Source organism: Zootermopsis nevadensis, unplaced genomic scaffold (genome assembly GCF_977971745.1).
Source record: "Zootermopsis nevadensis isolate Lab colony 2312 unplaced genomic scaffold, Znev_1.0 Znev_ptg000015l, whole genome shotgun sequence".
In the NCBI taxonomy this organism is placed as follows: Eukaryota; Metazoa; Arthropoda; class Insecta; order Blattodea; family Termopsidae; genus Zootermopsis; species Zootermopsis nevadensis.
In genome coordinates, this window is record NW_028259147.1 from 4,759,687 (window position 1) to 4,779,026 (window position 19,340).

The following is a 19,340-nucleotide window of genomic DNA, read 5'->3' on the forward strand; positions in this document are numbered from 1 at the left end:
AATATCTTAATTATGCATACTTTTCCAAAAAGATATATACACATTATGACACGGAATATTAACCTCAATATCGATATTCGTGTTTTGTGTTTTCGGAAGACATGGACAGTGGTCATTTTAAACACGTATACTATATTAAATACTTCACTAAGTGACAATGATGACGTATTGGATGTAGATTATTACGATAACTTTATTTTATTCATTAATCATTGAATGTGTGTATACACATTTTGGGCGCTACACTACGATATGCACATAACGTTTAGCTTTTGGTTTCCTGGCGATCACGTAAGAGTTAGACACATTTATAATTTCTGTATAAATATTTTATTGTTAACAATTATTGATATGGCGACTGTGAATCAGTAATTTTTACCAATGGGCTTACGTAATGGTAGATGTAGGCCACTAAAGTGTTTACTTATTACTTACAGAACATGCTAGTTTTGACAAAGAGATAAACATTTTTGAAAAAAGAGCCTAAAACTTCTTATTATATTCATTTATGCACTTTATTCCTTTTAAAGTTATAGTTATAAGAAATTTCGTCTTTAATACACTCATGCTTTTAGTTCAATAGAATTTGTGAAAGCGCTGTTATTCTCGATCTGTCCGCTATCTCACTCCAGAATTCGATCTTCTGCTGTTATTCCTTTCCGTCGTTTAATTACATCTCCCCTCAGCTACCTTATCCGTTTTAATTACTTCGTTTTAATGCGTTCTGACGTTTCTCGATTGTTATAAAGCTCTACATTTTTTCTTCTTCTCGCTAAGAATAACTTCATTAACTTTCCAGCCCTTGTTTCGCGTTTTCTAAATCCAATTACTGCTCTTCAATAATGTTATTTATATTTAAATAAAAATAATTACATGTGGTATATTTAAATAGATAATCTCTTCAAGCATATACTGAAACCAAATTTATTGACGTAACTGCAGTGTTACTCCGAATTTCTTTTTTATAAAATTTACGTAACCTTCTGTTTCATTTGCTTTCCAATATCACTAACTCTTATCCCAACTAATAAAGTGCTAACTTACGTAACCGTTTTGATTAATCTTCTCTTCCTTCAGGAGCACCACAGTTTTATATTAAATTTCAGTTAGGTAATAATTTTATAAAGGCGTTGCAGTCAATTTATGGTTAGTTATAGTAAACGAGAGAATTGTATCAACTCGCACTATACATCGGTATGCTTTACTGTTGAATGCGGGTTAGCTAGAAGACCACAAATATTGATCAAGCTTTATGCCACCATTCAGTGGTTAGCATCCGTACTTTGTATTCGGGAGAACAAGTGTTCAAACGTTTGCCTGGATATAGGATATCCCTAGTTTATGTAGTTTTTCCTCAGTTAATCCAGATAAATTATTCAATACAACTTTAAAATAGTCTATGATAAATTCGTTTATTTGGACATACTTCCCAATTATTTCTCTTAGTAAGAGTAACATTATATTTTCTGCAGTTGTGAAAGCGTCGAAAAGTAACCTGTTAACCCTTTGTGACCACACCTTGTCTAAATAATATTTAATAATTTATTCCGTACCGCATAGAAAACGCATATCTTCACCATTACAAAGATCAGTTGGTCAGTGCTGTTTAAGAAAATAATAGTGTTTCTCATTCAGATTCATACCAAAATTCATAAATATAAAATATATAATTATTGATTGTTGAAGCAGATCGGGGGTATATAGTCAGCAATGGAATTTAAAAGGGTTAATGTTGTCATTTTCCAACTTTGTTCATCCCTTGTAGAGGGGGTTTTATCCCTCTCAGGCTTAGAAAGATTGAAATTGTGCTGTTTGTTTCTTTTCGTAATAACACTTGCTGCTGAAGTGATCACTTCTACCGCAATAATTCGAAAGTTGGAAGGAGCAGAAGAATAAAGAAGGGAAAAGACGTAGAAAGGAAGAAGAAGAAGCAGAAGAATAAGGAAAGGATTACGACCTATATATTTTTTAATGTTAACTTCTCTCACAATAACATACAAGCTGGCATAAGATGAAGATTTATAAAATTGTCAGTGCTCATTTTTGCCATAAAATATAACAAAATGACGGATAAAAAGAGGGAGTAAAAGAAGATTATGAAGAAGGAGCTGGAAGGAAAATAAAATTAATATTTTTACATCAGATGCAAGTTTTAATTGTTCCAGAAATAATCATAGCTAAAAACACGTAGGCATTCTCTATTCACAGAAATCTGAAAGTGTTATAAGTATTTTGACAAATAGACGAGTGGTTTTAATCGTATTTGACTGTAAATCACTTCACTATACTAAATTAGGGACAGAATTTGGGTTCCAAGTAGGGGAATAACGGCCAGAATACTGAATCTTCTATCCAGTAAGGCCGAAATTCCCGTGTGACAGATAATTCTGAAACATTCCGATGTTTTTATGCTATTAAGAAGGAATTCCATGTACACAGCTTAGTGTTCATTGGCATTCCAGTCTGCCATTAGTTCGCTAATCAAACATTATGTCGCACCATCACTCCGTATTCTGAGGAGGGGTAACCAAACTAGACTTCACGCCGAACGGATACATTACAGAACCGAAAGAAATAATACTTCAGTATCTGACACATCAATTTATATCCTTTTTTAAGTTTGTGCTCGTGTACGTATGTGTGAATGTAAGCATGCATTATGTTCCTCAAAAGGACGGTTGAAATTGAAAGGGGAATGGCTTCCTTAATATCTTCATCCCTTGAGAAATTTTTGATCTTTTTTTATTCTTTTTGTCCCTTTATCTCATTCCCTCCTGTCTTATGTACGTTATTTGAAAGTTTTCGTCACCTACAGGCTAATAAAAATAATTCTAAAATCTACCTAATGGTAGTAGTATATTTAAAATAGAATTTTAATCATCTACAGTCATTATTGAGAACTTTTAGGTCTCTGTGATCGCAATCAAACAAACATTTCAGGTGATAACTTAAGCCTTAGGAAGGAAACTTAAATTTTTGTTGAAACTCACTATCGTAAACAGTCGACGCGGATTATGTTTGAAGGTCGAAGTTATATGTTAAATTCAGGATGTGAAAAGTAAAGAACAGTATAGAAACTCACTTGATTTCGAAACGTCGCGGAACACAGGTTGAGAAACAAAGCAGTAGAGCTGTTATCAGATTCGTTTATGCTTCAGAGCTAATTTTATATCTGCCCCGGGTCGTATTCTTAGGGGAAGGACATAAAACTCTGATTGAGTACGACATCGTAATTTTATTAGCCTGGAGAGGTCAGTCAGTAAAGAGATTAGCTACAACGTGAAATACCGAGTTTAGATTAACGGCATGTATAGGATTACTTTTGTAGATGTTTATCTTTAGGGTTGCAAAGCCGTATGGACTTGTAGTAGATACCTAGGTTACAGAGGAAGTTACTGCTTCCATCTTCAAGGCTGAATGCTCCTCCGAAACGTTGGTATCTACCTACAAATTCACAAACCTAAAAAGGGTGAAACTGACCACTCACATTCGCGGGTTAGTGTTTTTTATATTGACCGTACGTCCAATATCAACAAAACTTATTCCTTCATGGCATGTTGAGTACAAGGGTAATTATCTTCTTCGTCTTCACTTTCTTATGAATTAACCCCTTGAAGCCGAAGCTCATTTAAATAATACTTAAATAATCAGTTCTTACCATAAAGAACATGAGCCGGGATAGCTCAATCAGTATAGTGACTAGCTACGGGCTGGACGACCGGGGTTCGATCCCCGACGGGGGCAGAGGATTTTTCCTCTAGCCTCTGCGTCCAGACCGGCTCTGGGGCCCACCCAGCCTCCTCTACAATGGGTACCGGGGTCCTTTCCCGGGGGTAAAGCCGGCCGGGGCGTGATGCTGACCACTCACCCCCATCTAGTGCCGAGGTCAAGGAAGAGAGGAGCTATACCTCCACTTCCCCCAAGCGCCTACATGGCGTATAGTGGGACAACTGTACTTACTTACCATAAAGAACATACAAGTTTGTCATTACAAACAAAAATTGATGCTATACAGGGAAATAATCACTGTTTACCATAAAAATTGTACTAAATCCATGAATACACTCTTTTAGCAAAATTTAATTATTTAATGTAAAAGCAGTTAGTACATATCGTCACCACTGAACTTTAAATGGTTAATTGTAACTGGTATAATTAATTTATGTTTTGGCGAGAAATAATATTGATTAAAAATTTTAATATTTCATTCAAACACATCAATAAAAAATACATCTGACAAAATTTAAGCCAGGACTAAATACTTTTGAACTTTAGTTATATTAATGAAAATTTCATAGGAAGTCCTATGGTTTCCTTAGCTCAGTTTTCGTCTGTGTTAGCCTATGTGTTTATTTGCCTGTGATGGTCACACATAGTTATTTACCCGATATCTAAGAGAAGAGAAGAGCACATGCTCTTTTGGCGTGGTCCAGTACAAACACAATTATGCCGATACCAGGAGTCGAGCTTATTAAACTTCTCACTGTCATGGGTTCGAATCCTACCTAACGTGCATGAATTTTCTGACAGTTTATCACCTTCTACTTTATCTACATAGACTTACTCGTGTCCTAATCGACTAATTCTTGTGTGCAGCCGGAGGTTAGAAACGCTTAAGCCTATAGGGAAAACATTTTTAAAATGTATACGAGCAGTCTAATTGGATTTTTTATCCTTTCTTCAGACCTGCCTATTTATTCTGTTTGTTCACCCTTGTGCTTTGTACAGAATGTTCTATTTAAAAGACAACACAAAACAGTCACGTACTTTATACAAAAATAAACTCGTAAGCAAGTCAAGGTCACCCTTGTTGCTAAACAGCTGATCACGCCAGTTGAGCAAACGCTTTACAGGTGGCAGCAGATAACAGGTTCAGTCTCGAAAATTGATTCATCGTGAATCATCCTTCCTGTTACTACTGCCCGACGCCGGACATGTTTCCTGTCGAAAACGCTTTCCGTGTCCCGAAATTTTGCTATCAGTATCGGCACTTCCTCGTCAGAATACGTATTCCTTAAGGCTTCAGGAGTAGCAGCAAAAGATATCGATGCGAAAAAAATATTCGAATATGAAATTGTAGTCAATTTTGTGTGCCTTAAACACTAATGACCTTTGACGTACATAGATCAAATTTCAAAGGTCAAATTCTGGCAAACACATTTAAATGGTTGCGTGATGCATATATTTCCTAACTTATTACATATAAAAGCTTGCCCAATTCTCAGTGATTAAGCCTTCACTTTTCCCCAGATTCAAAATTTTTTCGACATCTTATAGGTTTCTTTGGACGGGACCACGCCCATTTCAAGACCTCATTGTGCATCGAAAAACACATACGTACATGTTCCGAGCGGGATTCGAACTGTGATCCTAATATGAGAAAGTCAGAAGATAATTTACGTCTTTAACCAAATTGAGGAATAGAATATAAAATAAAAATTAATTACCGTGAGACTGTTTTTAGAAGTCAGCCCTCCCTTGAAGATATTTCCGATTTAATCAACTTTGTTTATGCCACCCCTTGGAGACACTTGGGCAGTTCCTCCAGCAAAGTATCAATTAAGGCCCCACACACCCCATTGACCAAAGAACACCTTCAGAATCCAGATATCGAAGTGATGGGCCCGAGTTATGGGCATAGTTTTGTACTTTCTAGACCGAGAAATTCTGATGCTGGTATTCTGATCTCTTCTCACGCTTCGTTTAAGGCGGATAAGGGATGCAGAATTGGGGGTGGAGTCATCCTTTCTAATGATCGTGCTTGCGTGCAGGGACCATTGAACAGAAAGGAACTGCGCCCGTGTATGATCTAGATGGAGCTGGGGGGGGGGGGGGGGGGAGGTATTTCACAATTTGATTCTGAAAACGAGACAAGGTACAGGCAGAATATATAAAACGCACAAAGTGATGTACTACAGATAGAAGGCAAATTGAGTGGAGACGCAAGAAGACATTTTGTTAAATGACTGAGAAATTTATTTATCGTAGTAAGAAAAAGTTGACAGCTTTACAGTTTATTTACCAATATTTCATAATTTACTCCTATGTTAGAGAGCCTGCCTTATGCCATGACTCCTAACCAACAGGTCAAAGAAAAAGTTTTGTTAAGAATCTTAGGTTCATCACCGTGTTAATAAAAGTCAGCCATTGGACATCATCCTCAGCCAGCTGAATCCCGTCCATAATTTAATACGCCGTTTATTTTTGAAGCTTCTTGATCGAAACTTCGTAAGGTTTTTTATTAATTTCCCTAATGCGTGCTGCATGATCCGACAATCTTTTCCCACTTTACTTAATTATCTTAGATGAGAAGTACGAATTACGAAGCTCCTTACAATTCAATTTTCTTGAGTCTCGTGTTAGTTGTTCTGTTTCTGACACAAATAGGATATCGCTATCTGTAATTTTCTTTTAAACATCTTAAATATTTACTCTGTATTAGAATTAGAGGCCTAATACGGTTATTACGAAAGTATTTTTATCAGAAATCCTGGTATATTTATTTCCAAGTTCCATGCCAAATTTTAATGTCCTTTAGCTCATAAATTCCGCAACGAAATTAATTTTTTACTCCAATCATAAGACACGGGGCAAAACATATTTCATACTTGCGGTGGTATTGGTCTGGTAGTCGTGTCACAACAGATTTATAGCCACAGAAAATAATTTGTTCCCACCATTTGTTGTTTTAGTCATTTTACTTATAAGCTATTTTGAAAATTAGTTCCAAAGCTAAAATAATCACCATCTTTGTCGTTGTATAGCCACAAAAGGAGGGAACATGAGGTTTGAGTGTTCTATTTAAACCGCATGTCTTTTTCTTCAACCAGTAATTGTATGGTGAGATAGCCCAAGGAGAGAGGAGAGTACGTATTTCATTACTGTGGCTTTTTCGGTCACTGGTCAAACTTTAATTTATTTGACATTGTTCGAACTTCCCATCCCGCCCTTTGCAAATGACCTCAGGGCTGTAGAAAGTCCCTTCACTGCGAACGGTAAAAACGTATGGATTCATGTGGTTATTTTGTAAACCACCACAATTATTTTTAGCCAAGAAACCTTCTGTAACTATTAATATTAGATTTTAACATCAAAAGGTGACATAAATGCTTCTTTACGTGGTTTTGTGAGGATATAAAACAGCTTTATAAATGATTTTATAGGCTATTGAACCGTGTATTAGGTGGTATAAACCATATTCCCCTGCACCTCTCACTCCAACCCTGATGATGTAGGCAGTATGATCCTCTAAAGCGCTGGCACTCAGCCTAAATACTACACTTCGTAACAAACTTAGAACATCATCTAGACCCATTTTCAAATAATAATTTGAGGTTTTACCATGCTGAAATCCTCTAATCCTAAGTAACTTTATGTTCAGATTGTTTTTATAAAACCAGAGATGTGGTATTTTTTTGGGGGGAGGTCTTTCGAAAAATAAATGCAAGCCTATTAAATAGGTTATCAATCCAGTCAGACTGTCATTTATATTAACCGAATATGAGACATATTTTCATTTGACTAGCCGGCAAACTACACGACGAAATATGATATATGATGTTAAAGACTACACAAACGTTTACCATGGCTAGATGTATAGGACATGAATGTGAAAAATTATTGTCTGCAACTGGAACGTCATTCAACTGTAACGAAAAATTCCAACTTGTCTTCTGAAATGTGTACGCTACTGAAACATTATAATTGTCATAAAGGGAGTGAACAACGGCGAAGTGACATTGACAGCGGAAACCGAATGACTCAATGAAGAACCTGTCCCAAGGCCATCTTCTCTATCACAAATCTGACGTGAAATGACCTTGGCCCAAATCCGGACCATCGTTGTGAGTAGCCGGTGACTAACTGCCTGAGCTATGGTACGGCCACGTGAGGTGTAGCATCCGTTGCAAAGACAGCTACTACTGATTAAGCCTCAAGGCCTACGAATAATTTTTAAAACTGCTCTACCATCCTTCGGCAATGTAAAATTCTCTAAGCCAACTGCTAATACTTTAACACGTATATTACGAGGTCAACTTTATGCTGATGGAGTCTGTCCTACAAATTGCTACCGAGATAAAAACGTACCAGGGGGGGTGGATGTTTGCGTGCGTGCGTGCGTGCGTGTGTCCGCAACCACTTGTTACACGCTGCACAAGCCTATGAGAAGGAATTTTTTAAAGCCTCATGAATCTTCTGGATTTCAACGTCACACACTCGTGTTCTTGTCCCCTCTCACCCAGACTGTGCAGACAGCCATTTAGCTCTAATGTCATGTTAACACGAGTCTCTTTTCACACGTCCAGTCTTTAAAAAAGGAAAAGAGGCCTTTAAAATGCTTTTAAACTGGCTCTCAATTTACGCAGATGATATGCTAATGGCGTAGATAGGGCGTGTTCCGAAATCTGGACACGACGGCTGTAGATTGTTACAATATTTATTATTAACAGATTAACCCTTTGCATACGGAGGCCGTCTAAATGACATTTAAATATTCAGGCCGTACCGTAAAGAGAAAACAACCAATCGCTATTACAAAAATCAATATCTTTTTGATATTAAAGTAAATAATAACTGTTTATTCACCTTAATGCACTGTATGGGCAATATGCAAAGATACTCCGTTTTTAAAGTATGTGGTACATAAAATTACCATTAATTTTTAAATGGTTAATCGACACGTGAATCCATAATCATATATTATCTTATGGGCCAGTACATATATGTCTGTCTGTCGGAACTTTTCTAGAAGTTAGGAAAACGAGATGAACAAAGTTATTTTTGTACAACAATGAGTACCGAGGTCATTGCTAGAACAACAATAGACTTCGATTTTAATAACCTAAGGTCATTGTTTAATGGATTATTTAATCTGAGACTTGAAATTAATGTGATGATATGTGAAGACATCCTTCAGAGAACTAAATTGCACCAATTTAAATGGAAGTGCTCGTATTACCCGTTACATGTGTGTTTTCTCACACATGATAAATTATTATCACTGCTTTTTTCTGTGCCTTCATTATTATATTTTTTTAGTTATTTGATTATGACGTCATCTTCACACAACCCTCGAAAGACCAGTTTTTTGTAATAAAATGAGACATGCTGAGATCAAAGTGTTGGAAGAATTTTTTTCTGCTACGAATTCTAAAGCTATTTTTTTTAGCTTTACTGTCATTGTGTAACTCCCTTAGCACCTCAAAAAGCTTCAGGGGAAAGTTTTTTATAAGGTAGTGGAATTTAACACAGTGAGTTAATTTAATTTTTGTTCCTTCTTTATAGCTTTTTTGTGTAACTGTTACATATTTTATAAACATTCCCGTGAGAGAGCATTAAAACTGTAAGTGGTAGGTTGTGTCATTAATTTTTACGTAGTGGAAACTCGATGAAAATTTAATTTTAACATCAGAGAGGCGACGAGCTAATAGGGACTACTAAATAACGTATTTTTTATTGGTGTTGGTAGGGAGATGGAAATTTAATACACACGTGTTTTGGCTTTATATAGTTAGATCCATCATTTATCTCGCAACCAAGACAACTACATTATCCTTTAATTGTTTAATTTTAAACATTAATTCCATTGACTTTGATATTATTGCACTTGTTGATACATCGCAAAAAACAGTGGCATTTTTATCTTCAGTTTAATCTTTACCAGATAAATTATAAGGATGTTACAATGACGTTAGAATTTTATTCTAAAGGCCTTTGATCGAGTCCCGTTTCATATAGAGGTATCATGAATAAATCTTCGTGACATTTTTATCGCTTCAAGCAAATTTTGGGACTGCATTCTACGACATGAAACATGGCGACAGGTTTTCAATTCGTTCTGCGTTTAGCTTCTCTTCTGTGGGGTCATGACTTAATTAATCTGCCTTTTTAGGAATTATGATCAACAGATTAATAGAGTAGTGGTTAATAATAAATGGTAGAAGTGGGTCGATGTTTTAAAAAAGTGGACTGTCGTGGTTTTGAAAATGACAGGTCTAATTATAAGGAAGGTTTATTATTTGTTTCGGTCTACACGAAATGGATTAATGCACCCAACTGAAAAATTTTGGAAAGACGTTTATTGCAAACCGAAATAACTTGTACCTTTCTAATATTTTTGTTTAAGTTTATGGAATCAAAATTCCACGTTCAGTAATTGTTCTTACTAATCAGCAAGAAAGACATGTAGCATCAAAAATAATTTCGTTAACGACATAACTCAAGAATTACAAACTAATAAATGGTATGTATCTTTAATTTAACACAAGTCCAATATGCAGTGTAACTGTCTCACTTTTGCTTAACGTATGTCTGTGTTTCACATCTTGAACAATGGACTGACTGAATCAAGAGGAAGACATTTCAAACAAACACAAGTTACCACGGAGAGAGAAATATTCATGTAGAAACTAGTCGCAAAGTAATTTCGTCTCGTAGCTTCTCTTCCCAATCTCGTTTTAAATTGCACCTAACCTTACTTCCAACAACCCCCAGATTTGTATGCTTTGCTTCTATTTGAATGCCATCTGCAAGGAACTCTTGGGATGTATATAGATGTCACAAGAAATGCCATCACCCTTTCATACACCTTCCTTCAATTGTCCATACATTTCTGAGCCAGTGTCTTCAGTTGTATAGTATATAATTATGTGGCATATTCTAGAACAGGGGTTTACAAAATATGGTCCACAAATAAAATTAAATTTGGTTCGCGGTAACGTTCAAATAGCAATTCATTGATCGCTTTTCCTCAAACATAAAAGGGTATAAAAATTTTAGAATCGAAGAATGAAAGTAAGATAAAAATTTATATTTTATAGAAAACGTAATTTTGGCGTTCCTAGTAACTTTTGAGTACTCGTTATTTTAATATATTATAGGTCAGTTTATAATAATATAATCTTCTTAGAATAAATATGAACTAGTTTCCGCCAATTTTTGTTGGACTACTACGTCGTTCATGTAATGCAAAACTATTTAACGATATTTTTACTTAACAGTTTTTTCGAGAGGCTTTCCAGTTAGCGATCACTTCGAAATAATCTTATTTGGTTCCAGAATGAAAATAATTTAATTACCGAAATGAAGAGACTTAACAACTTGTCCTCTTTGCTATTATGCCAGAAAGAAAATATTTTATGAGACATGGGTAACCACGAAATACGTACAGCACTTCTGTAAATAAATATTATGCGAAAGAAAGGATATTAAAGTGTAGAAGTGAGGATAATATTAAAATATACACCGGATATGCTGGATCGTGTTTGGCAAGAAATTGATTTCAGGTGGGATGTCTGCAGTATCACCAATGGCAATCACATCGAACCAAAATGAATGTTTGAGATAAAACTTGATTTATTTTGCTACAAAATGACACCTCAACCGATTCTGTAAGCTTTCTGATTAAATTTCTATACACTTTCAAAGTTGTAAAATCCTTTTTGAATGCGTAAAAGTAAATTGGATTATGTTAGTTCAGAATGATGTCAAATAGAATGTTTTTGTAAAGGTAAATGACTTAGTGGTTATTTAATCTGCTCATTAGCTGTTTTATTTTATTAATCAGTCCATTTATTTAGGTGAGCGTCCATGTGAAGCACCAGTTTAATCTGAATAGGCTAATATTTACATATCTGGTCCATACCCCAAAGAAAACACAGTGCATCTCCATTGGTTAATTTGTTAATTCTGTTTAAAGAAATAATAGTTGTTTGTTTTGATATTTATATGAAGCCCGTGTGAGATAAAATAATAGTTATTGAATATTAAAGAGGGGGAGACAAGCCTAAAATTACATTGATGGGTGAAATGACGCTTATATATCACTGCCAGATTTATTGATCGAATAGTTTTCAATTTCAAGCCGTCAGGTTGGTTATGATGGTACTCGACTCCAGTGAAAGGTGGCGAGTTGACTAAGCGCGGGTTTCAAGCTTTGTGCGCGAAAGTGTGTTTCCTGGCGGTTCTTTTAAGGTTTTGCAGCCATAGATTATCAGCAATGTTAGTCTACGATGTGGGATCAGCTTCTGGAAACAGTCCAGTGACGAATTTGTAAGTAAGTCATAGTTATTCAAATAGAATTACTTGTGTTTTTAGGTTAGGCTTTGGAAGGCAAGTGCAGCCAACTTTGGTTAAATAACACCAGGTACACAGACTTCACAGCACAGAGTACTTTCCTTTGTCAGTCGATGTGTTCACTCGCCAATGCTCGATTTATACAGTGCTTTCAGAGTGTAATGAAGAATCTGGCTTTTAGTATGTATTGAAACTGATTGTTTGCATTAAACAAACATTTTTCATGCCCCAAACATTATATAAAACGTACTGTCATACATTCAGAGGTAAATGATAATATGTTAAACCGATTTATATTTATAGTTTGTCATTTTAGGGCAGTTTCCCTTATGTGGTATGTGTAGTTACCACGATAAAGACGACTTAATATCATTAGGATAATATAATGTAGGTTTATATGTGTACTAGTACGGAAAGGGGGAGGCAATAATTTACGTACGGCATTCTGGCGAGAAAGACGACAAATTTAAAGACGTATAAGGAGACAAATATATTATGGATGAGAAGTGGATGAAACTGGCTCAGAATTTTATCCAGTGGAGAAGTTGGGTATACGGTGTTAAACTTTCGGGTTTTTTCTACCACAGAATTTATTACTTTAGATATCTGACTAATTATTTAATTAATTAGACAGTTGGTTAGTCAGACCGAGATGGTCAGGTTTTCCTGCCTCTTCAAGTTCCTCGTTGGCCCTAGATAGATGTTGCACTTCAGCGATTGTGTTCCATCGAAGATGAAAGAATCTCAAAACGGATGGATGTTTGAACAAGTGAGCGCTTCTCGGTTCATTCTCTGACTCTAAAATCCATTTTAAAAGGTTTTTACGCTGCTGTGGGCAAAGTAAGTGTAACACAAAGTTGACTTTATATATTCGTGCCCTATAGTTTACAGCTTTTTCCCGCTGGGAGCGCTGCTTGCATACGATTCGTCCTTTCTCTCTTTTTCACCGACTCCTCTCCTGGGATTGGGATGCGTTACGACTGGGCTGTTGTTTAAGGAATAAGTGGCACCAGAACACTCAGAATTCTTCAGCGGTTTCGATTATTCTTTCATCTTAAAGTCGATCATTAGACTCTCGCGGGTTCCATAATTCTTCATGGTACTTTTTTTCTCAAGTATCGACAATTTGTGTCTTTCTCGTAGGGAGAGAAACCAAGTAAAATTAAGATTTTCTATGGGCTATTTTGTACAACTAAATCAGTAAAGTGACTATGTTGACGACCGAGAATCGATTTCCGAGGGATGAAATTTTCTTTTATCTTCTTTACTTCTTCTAGGCTGGCTCTGGGGATCACATAGCCTCCGATACCGTAGACACTGCGGTTAAAACAGTTGAAATTAGGATTTCAAGAATTTACCTCCAATCCCCCACACGTCTTCATGCCAGTACTTAACAAGGCAATTTTACGTTTCTATCTGGTATTTTAATATTTACTTTCGTGGTCGGAAAACTTGAAGATACTCTGAATAGATCATGAAAAATAATTTCACGAATTTAATCTCCTCTTGTGTTAAGGATAAATAAAATTTTGATCTGATGCACATCCAAAATCTTCTCCGGTTATTATGAAGTAGGCTTCTTTTCGCAGAAGTAAAGCTAATGGGGCGAATGAAGCCAAGAACTCATCACCGAGGTATTGAACACGTGAAGCGTTTCTTCTACGCCATATATTTCTGACGTGGTGCTTGAGCAGAGAAATGTCATTATGAACACGTCTGACATGCGGCTTGTTGTGTCATTAGCAAAAGGATGTAAAAGTTTCCTTGTTCTTGCTGCTTCTTGTTGAGCAACGAAGTTGCCATAAAACCTGCTTTTTATAATTTTTTATAGGATATCATGCATATATGGCAAGTGCTTGCCATGTCACCCCCAGGGCCTGAAGTTTTCTTCTGTTGCTTTCAGTAAGAACACGAAAACACACCCTCATTCCTCCACCCTTGTGCCATTAACAGAAAAACCTTTCACTCTATTACTTCATTCCTTATTCGTCAGTTTAAGTAAGCGAAGGCGGGGCTTACGTTAAAGCTTGACACGTCAAAGAACTTGAAGAAAGGGGGAGTCTGTGTGGAAAAGAGAAAGCAAAAGATAAAGAAGACCAAAACGTAAAAGGGACGTGGAGAATAAAGATGAAGGAATAGAAGGAACGACAGAAAATTTAATTGCCTCTTTGGTCGTTTATTATCTAAGAAGACGACGACGCTCGGCGTTTCTCGTTTGTTTTCTGTTCCCTTCAACCACCCCCTACCCCCCACCCATCTTCTTATTCAACCCCCTTCCATTTCTCTTTTGAATAATGGCGAAACTTTATATTATGTTCCTGTGTGCGCTGCAGAAATATTGCGGGTGCAAGAATGGCTCAAGACCAAGAGACTCTTTTTTGTTGCATTCTGGAGCAACTAAACCACCCGGGTTAATTTTAATTCTAATTAGTCCTAAGGACATGTTTTCTAGGTGTCCTTGATGGTGGTCTTGGTGGGATAGTAGTTGGATGCCAGTGTTTGTTAGGAATATACTGCCTTCATCTTCAACGCTGACGATTGAGCCAGTTGTGTTTTTCAATTCTTAACCTCTGGAACTGAGTGATTAGCTTCATGGTCTAGCCGCTTTAACCTCAATGAAAGAAAACCAGTATCTATTCTATAGGAGGATGTGTGGACCGCAGAATAGGCATGGACGTTGTGATGAGAGATGAATACTCTAATCTTCCGGGAATAGAACTTCGGTCGTCCAGACATTTTCTCTGACTCCATAAACTGTAATATCTTTAATTACGATTGTAAATGCGGTTTAAAATAATGATTTAGTACATGGAATATATTATTATAAAGACCAGTGAGATAAGATGTATCACAAAAAATACACTTGGGAAATAAATGTACTCTAACTGGAATACACTTATCTACCCATTCTAAGTGCGAGCCTCATATGTCAGTGTTGCTCAGAAGCGTAGGTGCTTGGCTGTTTCCACCGATTCTGCAGCGTTGGGCAAAATAATAACACTAATATTAATTGATGCTCTGTCATATTATGATCTTAAACTTTGCTATGGCCATGCCCTGTCGCGAGATTTCATATTACACTTCAGTTAGATTGTGTGCGTGCGTGTTGTGTGTGCTAGCACCGTAAACTTTCTCGGCTTCAGGGTTGATGTTATTTATGAGCTTTTATAATTGGTCATTTAGCGATGATTTATGGCAGGAACTTTGTTAGTGTGAAGTCTGATTTTGATTAGTCTTAGAAGGAAGTCTTCTTTTACCCTAATATAAACTAATTAGTTCTCTAGTTCATCTTAGACCTACATTCTTAGGAAATATGAAAACTTATAATTAATATACATATGAATAAAACTGAAAAATAATGCGCTATCAGGGTCGTAGGCTTTTTAAAAAGAGGTTGTGGGCTCAAGTCACATCTTCGCTGAAATGTCTAGGTTCTAGAACATGTTTCCCTAAAACAAGGACCACGTGGACCGTGGATACGACGCATGGATGTGTGTCTGTGTTTTTATATTTTGATATTTTAATTAGGTAGATTCCTTACAATTGACTGATCGAAGGAATCCTACAAAATTTCTAAAAGTGTTTTTACTTTCTAAAATTACATATTTCATTACTGCAATACCTACTCGTATATTCTTATATAGTAACTTGGTTTATTGGGAAGCTAATTCCTTAGTTACATAGACAGTTAAGTAGTTACTCACTTACTATTTAATTACTTACTTACATCAATAGTTACTTTAATTCTGTTTTAATTAATTACTTAATTTGTTCCTCAGTATGTTAAGTAGTAAGTTATATATCATTTTTAGTTATTTATTTACGTAGTTAATCAATAATTTATTAATTAATTTTTGCATTCTTTGAAAATCCTCTCGATCATATAAACTGAAAATAACATACGATATGGGATCGATAGAACATCAATGCGAAGTCAACCATATTTGCAATCATTTGTGTCTCACAAGTCAAATCCAGGCTAATTCACGTTACTTCTGTATATAAATTAGTAACTCCACTCTGTTCCTCCCCTCTCACTGCTCTGCCTGACTTATGTGAAAGTACAGCCTGCTTCCAAACACAAGCATCAGAGAACTTTTCCAAGGTTTATTGTCGGTACCTGTCGGTCAGTGAAAATGATGTTGACACTGTTTCTGAAACAGAGACCATAAACTTGTATATTGGGGGCACGAATGTGAGGCTCCAATTGGTGAATTTCCAGTTTCACGCTTAGCCACTAGGATCCCCAAAAGTGTTGTTCTAGAGAAGAGAAAACAATTCAAAATTTCGGCAATTAATATCCAGTCATGATATGCTTTCCTAGGCCGAAAGCCTGCAGACCTTTTGGCATTGCGGTCTGCTGACTGAAGTTCTCCACATTTTTCTTCAATTTACCTGATGATTGCTGCTATAGTAACGTAAACCTTTAAAACTATATCCTTAACCCATTCAAGCCAAAACTCGTCTAAATTATATTTAGGAATTCAGTCCGTACCGAAAAGAAAACATAAATCTTCACCATTAAAAATATTGGCTTGTTAATTCTGTTTAAGGATATAATCGCTGTTTACACTGAGAATCGTACGAATTCTATACAAAATTCAGGGTTACCGATTATTAAAGCAGGTGGTACATATTATTACCACTGGGATTTAAAGGATTAAACTATGAAACATAAGTTTGTATAGAGCATACCTGTTACAAGAAGTAAATGACATGAAATACTTTGTCAATGGCTGCTTAGAAGACGCTACGGCGGCGGGCAAGACGCCGGTCAACTATAGTGGCATCTACCGCCAGAAACTGGCGACCAAGCTCGGGAAATCTGAAACAAACGAAGCCGCTAGCTTTACGCTCTGTTCTGCTCCAAAACAAAACGGTCAAAAAATAAAAGATAATTTCTGAAATGTGTTGTTGTTACGTGATAAAAACAGGGAATTTAACCTCCAGAATTGACAACAAAAATAATTAAAGTATAGCCCACAAAGTAACTAACAAAATTATTACAAATTATAAGTGATATAGCGACATGGTCTTATGAACTTAAACATTAGAATGCTGGGATCGAATCCCGCCTGGAGAATGAATGTACTTTTGTGTGGCAGAGGTATCACAATGGGCTGATTCTGAGTACGAATCCTGCCTCGTGTATTGGAAACCGCTGCGATAGAGTAGGCAAATGCTTGAAATGGACATTAACGTTAAAATATTAACTTATTTACAATTAACAATTTTACGTAACAAAGTCATTGCAATTGATCGAATGATTCCCGCCCAAATTGTCCTGTGACTTATCTAAAGGATTAAGTATGTCACAATTAATTCCTAGAAAAACATCACACAGCCAAATTCGAGATATTAAAAATAAAGATTGCAGATTATTCTGTGATTAATTATTGCACTGTTCCATGCGGTGCTAATTAATGTTGGTCATACTGAAGCTTACTGAATTTAAAAAAGAAAACAAAAAATGAATTTTTCTTTCTTAGGAAAGATTTATTCTTCTTTTTCTTTCTGTATTCTTCTTCTTCTATCTGTTCTTGTCCGTCTTCTTTCTATAATTCTCTGTCCTCATCTTATGACATCACTTTTGCTTCTTCATGTTTCCAGTTCTCTTCTCCGTCTGTTATTATCAACCCTTGTCCATGGTCTTATTTTGTTTCTACAAATATAGCCTACTTCTTTTTTTTCTTATATGCTATTTCTTTTATCTTTTATTGCTTCAACCATTAGTTCTTGTTATTTATCTGAAGCTAGAGTTTTGAAAACATTTCATAACATGAGAACAACGGCTTTGATGTCAGACAGTCCCAGGACATTCGTCATCACATAAGAACGCAGAGATGCTTCAAGCGAGACTCAAATCTAACATTTCGAGTGTTATAGGAGCTAATGACAGAGCAGCCAAAAGAATCAAAAGAAAATAAAGTACTTATTAAAAAAATGAACAGATGTAAATCTGCTGAAGTTGGTACAAATGGAACGATGCAAGAAAGTCACTGAATTTTGTAACCAGAACTTGATTAATGAAGGAAGATGAACTACAAGGAAAGTTGCCTTTGTTTTGCAGATAATTCTGTTACCTTCACACTTTGTCAAACGCAGGATAGCCTATTGTGAAATTGCAAATCTTGATGTTGGGGACACAGCGTTGTTGTGTGTCTACCATTTGATTTCAGACTGCACAAAACATTAAATGATGCGAGAAAATTGCCGATAAGAACAATGAGAAGCGGCGAAAACTGACAGTAATTATTGGTTGAAAGTGGTGAACTCTATGAGGAAATATATTATAACCTAACACCATCAACACTTAATCACTCGTTCCATTATTTCTTAGCTTTTGATCCGTCTTACATGATTCTCTTGTCCGTAAGTACGAAGAATATATTTTAATGTCGTAGTAGTATTTAACAAGAAGACAAATTCTAAAATAAACTATTCCATATAAATATGTTCATATTCTTTCAAGTTTTTAAATATAAATGTTAAGGTTACCATTTCCTTGACCTAATTACAATTAAAATATTTTTAAAAAGTGTAAAGTTTTCATTACAAATTGTCCTCCGTGATTTATTTCTTCCCCTAGAATGGTAGACTATGTTTTATTATACAGACCTAAGAGGTTAAACTGTGTTATTTATAATTTTATTTTTAGACATTTGGTTAAGACACAAAAGGTAAATGTATTCTGAATCGACTGGAAGAAAGACCAGTCAAACTTAATCTGTTCTTAATTTCGTCAAGAATATTAGTTTGATTTGTTACTGCCTTTCCTAAATACAATCTCTAAAGTAACTTCCAGGCCATAAGGAAAGGCACATTTCCGCTGTCGTTATAAAACCCCGAAAAAGGTAAACTCTAGAATTGTCGCCAGCAAACATTGAAAGACCTATTAAAACCAGACCACATTAAGCTGCAGTTTTACGAATCGGTTGTAAAACCGTTTAAAACCCGATGAATGAACTGTTGTTTTTTAAACGACGGGCATAAATACTATAAAATTCCTCCACACACACGTGCGTTAGGATGTTAGGTTAGTTTATATAGGACGGTATACGAGGTGTGATAAAACACACGAGGGGCGGTTGTGATGCAAGGAGGGGCTGGAAGGGGTGTGAAGGGGTGAACGGATTCTGAATACTATTAACACAGGATTCCAGCTTCGTCACATTAAGCTTACATACTCCATGGTCACTCAGGTAGAAATGCATTAGTCTCATCCAAATTACACAGTTCTGGCCAGCAGAACCACCTAAATATTT

The 19,340-nt window shown here is 36.0% G+C and overlaps 1 protein-coding gene and 1 long non-coding RNA gene across 8 annotated transcripts in view; one reads left to right on the forward strand and one right to left on the reverse strand.

The window, feature by feature from the left end:
• The window catches only part of dati (zinc finger protein datilografo), a 592,807-nt gene that overhangs the window by 21,905 nt on the left and 551,562 nt on the right, over positions 1 to 19,340 (forward strand). The window lies entirely within an intron of this gene.
• The window catches only part of LOC110839393 (uncharacterized), a 79,800-nt gene that overhangs the window by 6,374 nt on the left and 54,086 nt on the right, over positions 1 to 19,340 (reverse strand). For 2 of the 3 annotated variants that reach the window (XR_015535239.1, XR_002546460.2), the window contains exon 4: positions 16,771 to 16,900. This is a non-coding gene — a long non-coding RNA (uncharacterized LOC110839393). Of the gene's footprint in view, positions 1 to 14,820; positions 16,230 to 16,770; positions 16,901 to 19,340 lie in introns of those variants that run through there. The other variant, XR_002546461.2, reaches the window with a different exon arrangement.